This window comes from Chiloscyllium plagiosum, chromosome 9, assembly GCF_004010195.1.
Source record: "Chiloscyllium plagiosum isolate BGI_BamShark_2017 chromosome 9, ASM401019v2, whole genome shotgun sequence".
Lineage (NCBI taxonomy): Eukaryota > Metazoa > Chordata > Chondrichthyes > Orectolobiformes > Hemiscylliidae > Chiloscyllium > Chiloscyllium plagiosum.
In genome coordinates this window covers 85,832,993-85,843,226 of record NC_057718.1, presented here as the reverse complement: position 1 = coordinate 85,843,226, position 10,234 = coordinate 85,832,993, and the positions used below count along the sequence as shown (strand labels likewise).

General features: G+C 44.4%; 1 protein-coding gene across 11 annotated transcripts in view; it reads left to right on the top strand.

The window, feature by feature from the left end:
* Window positions 1-1,126: 1,126 nt before the first annotated feature.
* The window catches only part of LOC122553023 (synapse differentiation-inducing gene protein 1-like), a 67,817-nt gene continuing 58,709 nt past the window's right edge, over window positions 1,127-10,234 (top strand). For 4 of the 11 annotated variants that reach the window (XM_043696446.1, XM_043696439.1, XM_043696440.1 and 1 more), the window contains exon 1: window positions 1,395-2,288. The gene's annotated coding sequence lies outside the window, so the exon portion shown is untranslated. Of the gene's footprint in view, window positions 1,310-1,394; window positions 2,294-4,938; window positions 5,053-5,105; window positions 5,292-10,234 lie in introns of those variants that run through there. The other 7 variants (XM_043696441.1, XM_043696445.1, XM_043696442.1 and 4 more) reach the window with 7 other exon arrangements.

Here is a 10,234-nt window from a genome sequence, read left to right as displayed (position 1 = left end):
GGGTGAAAATCATGGGACTTCCCCCCTCAGGGCATTCTGGGTCTGCCATACAGCACATGGACTGCAATGGTTCAAGAGGGCAGCTCATCACCACCTTCTCAAGGGCAATGAGAGATGGGCAATAAATGCTGGCCAGCCAGTGATGCTTGTGAGTGTTTTTCTTTAAAACTACCACTGCACCTACATCTCCAGGGAATCAAAATCAAAACTAATTATTCCAACCTTTCCAATTGATATGCTTCCATTCCTCAGGCCCAAACTATCTGACACAGAAGGAGTGAAGAAGAATCATAGAATGCATATAATGTGGAAGCTGGCCATTGAGTCCACATCTACCCAACAAAGAACATCCCACCCAGACCTTGCATTTCCCACAGTTAATCCACCGAACCTATATATCTTTGGATTCTAGGAGAAAGCCAGAAGACACCCATGCAGACACGCAAAACCCACACAAACAGTCACCCAAAAGTGGAATTGAACCCAGGCCCCTGCACGGTGAAGCAGCAGTGCTGATCACTTGTTGCCCCAGGAAATGCTGAGTTATGTCAGCATGGTGAACTATAGGAGGAAAGGAGAAAAGGCAAGAAGCCAGAACAGGACAAAAACCTAAAATGAATGAAGGGCAGTCAAATCTGAAGTGAACTCAAGCATTGGAGCCTGTCTGGATACCACTGTAAAGTAAATGTACAACCTTTAAAGTTATTTGGTAAACTCGTCCTCTGTCACTCTAAAATAAATTGAACTCTATTTGAGGAGTTTAGGAATTCTCAAGGCAATGGCGCGTAGCATCATTTCGTCTACGAACACATTCTACTGATGAATGCAATTAAACAAATTGATGAAAAGGAATGCAAAGTCAGTGTTTTGTAGATCATTCAGGGCTGTTCTAATTATTCCAACCCATCCAAAAAAAACGCATAAACAAGAAATTTTAATCAGCTGATTAAAAAGGATGGTTATTACTTATAAAAGGCAAGAGTGAGGAAGTCGTGAAGAATTCTGTTTCTAAAGAGCCAAATCTTACATTTATTAAAGGTCAGATTTCATGCAAGCAAAATTAATCAAAGAGAGGATTTGCAACAAGAATTTAAATTGTGCATTTCATATCCCAAAGAGCTTCACAGCCAATGATGTAGTACTTCCTTCTGAATCGTGGTTACTGTTTTAATTTAGAGATGCAATGGGCAATTTGTGCATAGCAAACTCCCAGAAACAACAACGATATAATGATCCTTTTCAGCAAAGCTGATTGAGAAATGAATATTAGTCAGAGCGAGCTCATTTGCTTTTCTTTGAGCATTGTCATGTGAGTATTTCATGCAATTCAATGAGGCATCTGAAAGTGGTTGCCTGTAGTAATGCGGCTTTCCTGTGTCTGCACGGTATCACACTAGCTCATTTGCTCAAGTCTCTGGGGTGACCAACATTCTGAGTCAGAATGTAATCTTAAAACTTCCCTTCAAGGAGCCTTCATTCTCTATTACATAAAGTGTGGTGGAAAATCCCTCGACTTGCGTGTGCATACGATCAGTTGGAGGTTTCAAGGCTGAGTTAGATAGATTTTGATCTTAGGTTAAGTGCTCCGAGTCATAAACTTAGAGGCAGGTTTGGTGGAGATTTAATTGAACAGCAGATGGGCGGTCTAAACCAAAGTCCTAACACCAAATGAAAGAGAGCAATATATAAAAAAAAAACACAAAATCTGCCCGTGTCACCTTTTGTATCTGACTTTGGCCAACATCTCTGCTGACTTGTACTGCAGTAGTTTGGAAAGTCAGCTGAGTATCTGCAGATGCGTGAGCTTTCGTTGCAATGGGAGAACGTGTTTTCTTCCTCTGTCGCTGCCTGACGCAAACCCCTCATAGTAATTCTGTTAACCTTGACCAGAGCCCAAATTAATTTAAATGGGAAATTTCACAGCTACATAAGGAGTCGGTGTTCAGACCCATGGGCCACTGCTATCTGTACTGTGTGGGGGTGGGAGTAATTATTCTTGTTTACAGTACAATCTAACCCAAGTCATGCGGGACTCTTTTTTTTTTGTGTGAGCACGGTGGCTTCGTGGAGATAGTTTTACCGGAGGGAAACGCTGCAGTAGCCAATGTGTTTTGAGAGCTGTGCTCTTTGCCCGGCTCGCCTGTGTTGCAGAGTGGTGAATGGAAAACGCCTTCACTGAGAAAGTAAGATTGCACGGAGGGTCCGGTTCGCACGGGGATTTACGCCGATGTTTCGCCAAGGGAATCACTCGCACCGTTGCAACTCGGATTGTGATTCCCCAAACCGAGGTAAGGTCTGTAATTCGCCTCTCTCTCAGGAGTGCTTTCCCTGTTTTAGCATTGAGATGGGCCAGAACGCGAGGAGAATTGGATTAGGTTAAACTTGTAGGTTTCTGTTTGGCGTTTTATGTGGTATCTCTGGACGAGCAGCTCGGCGAAGATTGTCCACTTGAGAATGACAAGTTTTCTGAATCCATTGAAAGGTGATATTTTCACTGCACCGCTTTTCAGGCTGCTTTCCTTATATTGAAAGCAGTCACTCGTTGCACTAATACCCGAGTTATACTGTGCCAGGCAGTTGTTACGCTGCTTATAGCATGTACACACAAGCGACATAAACCTAATGTTAGCGTTAACCTAATGGGGAAAATAATTGTCTCCCACAGACACACACAGGCAGGCTTATACTCCCCTAGTACACGCAAGTACACTGTTCTGTCACATGCACACAATCACACACCACTCTCGCCCATATACTCTTATGTTCACTCGCAGTCTTCCACACACAGACACACACAGGCAGGCTTATACTCCCCTAGTACACGCAAGTACACTGTGTTCTGTCACATGCACACAATCACACACCACTCTCGCCCATATACTCTTATGTTCACTCGCAGTCTTCCACACACACGTTTTTTCCTACATTCCCTCACGTACGCTCTGTTATACGTTCTCCCACGAGTATTCATAAACTAACGACACACACACTCAAGCACTCTCCCACAAGCAATCTCTCACTCGTACACAAGCCATCTGATACAACTTTCCCACAAATATTGTCTCTCCCACACACCTACTCTATACACATTCTCTTGCTCTCTGTCTCTCTCTCCACTCCCCACCCATATACACACACACATTCCCATTCACAAATCATTTACATTCTCATAGGTTTACATTAACACACTGTCATGCGTGCTGTCTCGCAAACATACACTTTTTTACACACACACAATCACTCTCGAAATTGCTGCCTTAGGCAGACCCTGAGCCGTGAGGATGAGACATTTCTACTCCAGCTTAATGGGTTCTCCAGTGAATGGGCAGTCCAGCTGTAATTGGCGTCCTGTGTTATGTGCAGAGAGATGGTGTTGAGAAGGCTGGGTAGGTGAGCTATTTGCCAGTTTGTGCAGTTCCTCTGGCTCTTCGGCTTAGCTTCTGTGTGATCCTAATGTGTCTCAACGTGTTGAGTGTCTTCCTGAATAAACCTTATCCAGTTTGATCCATCACGGCCAGGGTCTCCAATAAATTGCCAAATGTTTCACTTCAGGGATTCTTTGAAACTATCCCTATAAGAGTATCTGCTATTCCCCTGAGAGAGTCTTGCCGTTAAACATGGGCTGTTAGCTCAGTTGGCTGGATAGCTAGTTTATGTAGCCAAATGCTAACAGCGGGAGTTCAATTCCCACACTGTTTGAGGTTACCATGAAGGAATCTCCTTCTCAGCCTGTCCCCTTGCCTGTGGTATGGTGACCTGTAAATCGTCTGTTTGTCCCTCTCATGTAGTCAATCCTGTGGTCTTCTGGAGCTATGGTGAATTTGCTATTACCTGCCCTGGTCCATAAAGCCTCAGGAGACTTATCAGGGATCCAGTCAAGTGGAGCTGGGGGGTTTTTTGTGATTAGTGCCTCTATGCTGGATTGAGAGCACTGTGCCATTGGACTGGGCTCCTTGCTACTGGATTTGGACAAACCTGTGAAACTCATGTACCTTCAATGCTTTGAGGTACTTTCTGTGGGTTGACCACACATGCACATTGTAACACACACTTTTACACACATGCAGATATTGATAGTTACCCACATGCACTACACATTCTTCAACACATACATCATACACACCTACACAATCATATTGTTCAAAAACACTCAGCTGAGAGTATAAATCTATTGATATGTAGACATATGTATCTGGACAAAAATGAAAAAAGCACACATATATGCATTGTAGGTATCTTGCCTTGTAGGTACTTAGTTCCTTGAAAGTGGAGTCACACGTAGACAGGGTGGTGAAGGTGGTGTTTAGTCCTCTTGCCTTCACTGGTCAGAACATTATGTAGTTGGGAGGTCATGTTGCGGTTGTACAGGACATTGGTTAGGCCACTTTTGGGAAAACTGCATACAGTTCTGGTCACCCTGCTATAGGAAGGATGTTGTTAAACTTGAGATGGTGTAGGAAAGATTTACAAGGATATTGCAAGGATTGAAGGGTTTGAGTTATGGGGGGAGACTTTATAGGCTGGGGCTTTTTTCTTTGGAGCATCAGAGGCTGAGGGATGACCTTATAGATGTCTGTAAAATCATGAGCATGGATAGGGTAAATAGCCCAAGGTCTTTTTTCCTAGGGTGGGGGAATCCAAAACTAGAGCACACAGGTTTTAAGGTGAGAGGGGAAAGATTTAAAAAATGACCTGAGGGGTAACGTTTTTTCACTGAGGGTGGTGTCAGAACTAGCTGCCAGAGGAAGTGGTGGAGGCTGGTACAGTTACAACATTTAAAAGGCATCTGGATGGGTTTATGAATAGAAGGGGTTTAGAGAGACATGGGCCAAATGCTGGTAAATGGGATGATGTCGGGTCGGCATGGAGGAGTTGGACTGAAGGGTCGTTTTCTGTGCAGCTTGATTCTATGACGGTGTGTATGGATATGCACACAGATATATGCACTCTCTCGCACATCCTCAGTTATTGGCACGGTGCTGATGGATAGGCTGTATCACTGGGAGATTTCTGCAGAATGGAGCAGCAGTGGATGTGAGGTACACAGGGCAGGTTGGTGTGGAAGGTGCTCGTTTTTTTTCCGGGCTGGGAGATTCGAGTTCTCTGAACAGGGCAGTCTGATGCAAAGATGTTCCTGATGGAAGGCAGAATGCTGCAGTCTGATTCTGCGGTCCCCACCTGCAGGGACCGCTCGGTGCCGGGAATTGCTCAGAGACTAGCCCCTCCAAGTGCTAATGGATGGCTTGAAGGGGTTTGGGCACGGGGAGGCAATATAGAGGAAAGCTGATAAGGTAGGCGTTACAAAGTGCTGTCTTGCTGGGGGGGGGGAGTGATTATGTTGTAACCGACGATGTGAAACTGACCCATCTACACACACATCAAACATTCACATCACATTCAGACCTGTACATCATATGCGTACCCACGGTTATACACGCAGCACACACTGACAAACCTGCCCCAAACATTTCTGTCCATTTTTGCAAATTCCCCTACACATTTAAAGGGGACGCGCGTCTTAGAGTGCACCGAGTTGAGCTTCGCCTCATGAATAAGATGTTCCGGTGAATTGTAACTAATCATTGCGGGAGATTTAAGAGGCACTAACTCCATTAGGACAATGATTTCTGCGGCTGAGTGGAGTATGGTGTGTCTCGGGTGGGTAGCACTCCGAATAAAGGTAGGGGGGAGGGCAAAAACTCAAAGTACTTCCAGATTAGAGTGGTGCTGGAAAATGTTACAGACATCCACCCCACAAAAAGCACAGCAGTTCAGGCAGCATCCTGAACTGTGCTTTTCCAGCACCACTAATCTAGACTCTGGTTTCCAGCATCTGCAGTCATTGTTTTTACCAATTTTCTTCTAGAGCCTTCTGAGCAAACTAAATATTAAACTACAGGTTTTTGTGGTTGTTAACTGCAGTCTCTGATCAACTCCGGGCGACAAGCCACTGATTCTGTGGTAATTCCATGTCTCCTCATGATTTTCTCCAATCTCTGGTTTTTAAATTTCCCCGATATATTGTGATACCGCTGGGAGGTTGACTATCGCTCTCTAACTGTATGTGATTAGTTTTGGTTTGAAAACAGTAAGGCTTTACTCGAAACGAGTTCAGAGTACCCTTGGGAATTGTTACTGATCGAGCTTTATTCTGGGGCTGGGGCGGGGTCCTCCAGTCCCACTCAATGGGCCAAAAGGGTGTTGCAAAATCTTTCTGATTTCCGTTAATACGAGTTGGAGTGAATTTCTGCATCGCGCCAGCTCCGAGTGTCAGGTTGCAGAGGTAATCTTCAGGCAGGGAGAGTGCCTTTATCTATTTGCAAAGCCTTTTCTGATGTAATGCTCCGATGGGGAGATAACATCAGGAAATGAAGACCCCTGATACTAAACAGCAGAGTGCCTGAGGTGTATGTTTTGACACACACAGTCACTAGACAGCTGTTTCATGACAGCCTGTTTGGACTTGGTTTTTTTTTTAAAAGAATGTTTGGAACCCAAGTTGCAAAAATAGGCACAGCTCCCAATCAACTCATGACTTTTTGTAGGATGGGGGTGCTCAGAAAGCATGGAGCATTCCCCCCCATCTTTCTCCTCCTCCTTTGGCCCCCCATTCCCTCTTTTCAGACAATGGTAGGAATTTACAGCACAGACTAGCAGAACAAATGCAATTTGCAAATATGTGCTACATTGTATCTGTCAGCCAAAGTACTGACCGAGCCAGTGGGTTACTGCAGATGCAAGTCTCTCTATTTTGTGCAGGGTGCTGAGGGTTTCTTTCAACCAGTAGGTTCTTTATCCACGTCATCATCTCTGGGCAAAAAAACATTCTCTTCCCTCTTTGCGTACGGCTCTATAGAGACAGTGGACGGTGGAAAATGAGGAAGCAAAGTACTACTGCCGAAGACACTTTTTCTCTCTCCTCCTGATAGATTTAGAAGCTTTTGGGAGTCACAGAAGCTGAACAGGGCATCCACCTCAGAGGCTGAGGGGCTTTAAATCCACGTGAATGCAGACTCAACCTTGGCTCAACGCATCATTTGAAAGACAGCATCTCTGGCAGTGCAGCACTCCTTCAGTACTGCAATGGGAGTGTTGGCCCAGATCATATACTCCAGTGGGGCTTGAACACAGTACACAGAAGGAGATGGGGTGCACAGTCCCAGGCTGACACTAATGATAAACTCATCGTCTGATGCTGACTTGGAGGGAGACTGAGGATTTAATGAAAATTATCTCAGCTACATTTTCAGGATCTCTCCAGATTTGTCAATTGCACTAAATTCCACTCAGATGCAGCAGATGAGTGCAATCACATTTCACCAAGATGCACCAGGATATAGGAGCTTTACGAAATGGTGGCATTTAATAAAATGCAACTCTGAGTACTGAGTAAAGCACTGCACAGTTTAAAACGAGACTGCCCTCAAAGAAGAATGCTTGCCTTGGAAACCCACTTAGCTACTCCATGGTCAACATTCTGATGTCAAGAAAATACTTTCAGTTTGATATAAACTTGCAGCCTTGACTGCTGGTGATGTTGAACAAAAGGGCCATGATTCAAAATGCTACAAATAGCACAGAGTAACTGTGGATCTCAACCTCCATATAAAAGATGCAAGATAAATTGCAGAACAAAAAGTAAGCGTTGCTAACCTGAAATACGTGCTCGATATTTCAGTGAGCCTGTCTGAACTGAGTAATTGCCAGACTTTCATCCGATCCTGGCCCAGTTCCTGTGAACAACTGCTTCAGTATCAAAGGCAGGCGCACTAGCAAACTGCTCTCCATTGGGAGAAAGAAATCAGGAGGCCAGTCCCATGCTGGCGAAAGAGTGAAGAGAGAAACAAATTAAGAAAAATGCATCATCCACGACCATTCCTGCAACGAGGGAAAGGAGTCCAGTTCCAATCTCCTAATGCATTCAGAGTCAGTCACATTGTTTCCTAGTAAATTGTACAATCGAAGAATGTAATTTTTGAAAGAATGATGATACCATGTAAGGATTCTAAGGCATTCTGTCTTGTTTTCACCTGCCTAGCTATATTCTTATTAGTTTTCTAAAATCTTCTGAATGTGAATGTTCCTCCCCTAATGAGTGGCTAACTGGACTAAGTCAGGCTAAGAGTCAACCGTGTCAGTGTGTGACTGAAGTTGCAGACTAAGTAAGGATGGCCGGTTTCCTTCACTAAAGGGCATTCGTGGACCAGTTTGTTTTATGATCTGGCAACTTTGTAACCATTTTGACTGGTGGCTTCTTTTTATTTCCAGATTTGGTTTTAGACTAATTGATTGTCAAAACTAAGCTAATGTGAGGACTGCAGATGCTGGAGATCAGGGTCAAGATTAGAGTGGTGCTGGAAAAGCACAGCAGGTCAGGCAGCTTCTGAGGACGTTTCAGCCAAAAGTCCTTCATCTGATTGTCAAACCTACCCTTGTGATATTTTGATGCAGATTCTGTGGCTTATTAATTCAGGCCTCTGGATACCTACTCTAGTAACATAAACACTATACTGCCTTACTCCTATCTTGTATATGCTTTTTCTAGACCATGTTTAGAGGGTGAGATGACCACAACAATGTCCACAAGGTGAAAACAACTCGAACTGTAAACTTTCATGTGTTTGTGTCCCATCCTCCTGTCACCATTCTGGAGGAATCTCCGAGAACTGCCCAAGAGACTAAAAATGATGTCTCTCAATGGCTTCTGAGCTTGGTGTGTGGTCAGTTGTTATCCACAGGCATTGTCTCCAGTTTTTCAACTGTTCAACTCCTGGATCGGAATCCCAATTATGTCTTCCTTTTTCGATCCCTTTACAAAGTCTCTTACAATAGTTGAAAAGGGAGGAGATCTGTAGCAATGTAAGACCCACACTCTATTGTGAGTGAACAGCAACAAATTTTGAACAAAGGATGGTAAGAGAGGGCATCTTGGAACTCTAAAGACCAGGCTTCAGCTCCATCAGAACCTCTGACGCTGAGTTCCTTTACACAAGCTCAGTATCATCCTTGATGTGCTTGTATATTTCCCTTTTTAATCTGCAGGGATTTGCCCATGTCTGTACCAGTTGTTTTGTATAAACAAGAACCGTGGTTTCTGGAGATCTGAAACAAAAACAGAAATTGCTGGAGAAACTCTGTTCTGGCAGCATCTGTAGAGAGAAAACAAGTTGGATAGTGAAGAAGGTATTTGGTCTGCTTTCCTTTATTTGTCAGAGTATTGAGTACAGGAGTTGGGAGGTCATGTTGTGGCTGTACAGGACATTGGTTAGGCCACTGTTGGAATATTGTGTGTAATTCTGGTCTCTTTCTATCGGAAAGATGTTGTGAAACTTGAAAGGGTTCAGAAATGATTTACAAGGAGGTTGCCAGGGTTGGAGAAATTGAGCTATAGGAAGAGGCTGAACAGGTTGGGGCTGATTTCCCTGGACTGTTGGAGGCTGAGGGGTGACCTTATAAAGGTTTACAACATAATGAGGGGCATGGATAGGTTAAATAGACAATCTTTTCCCTGGAGTTGGGGACCCAAGAACTAGAGGGCATAAGTTTAGGGTGAGAGGGGAAAGATATAAGAGACCTAAGGGGCAACTTTTTCATGCAGAGGGTGGTACGTGTATGGAATGAGCTGTCGGAGGAAGTGGTGTGGAGGCTGGTACAGTTACAACATTTAAAAGGCATCTGGATGGGTATGTGAACAGGAAGGGTTTGGAGGGATATGGGGTGAGTGCTGGCAGGTGGGACTAGATTGGGTTGGGGTATTTGGTTGGCATGGACGGGTTGGACCAAAGGGTCTGTTTCCATGCTGTATATCTCTAGGACTCTATATGCCTTTTTGAGTCCAGTGACCCTTCTTGTTTTGTGTCCTGGAGGGACTGTGAATCTCACAGCAGCCAGTGATCTTTGTCCTCTCTTTTTAAGTCCATAAGACATAGGAGTGGAAGTAAGGCCATTCGGCCCATCGAGTCCACTCCGCCATTCAATCATGGTTGATGGGCATTTCTACTCCACTTACCCGCATTCTCCCCGTAGCCCTTAATTTCCTTGTAACATCAAGAATTTATCAATCTCTGCCTTGAAGACATTTAGCATCCCAGCCTCCACTGCACTCTGTGGCAATGAATTCCACAGGCCCACCACTCTGGCTGAAGAAATGTCTCTGCATTTTTGTTCTGAATTTACCCCCTCTAATTCTAAGGCTGTGTCCACGGGTTCTAGTCTCCTCGCCTAACGGAAACAA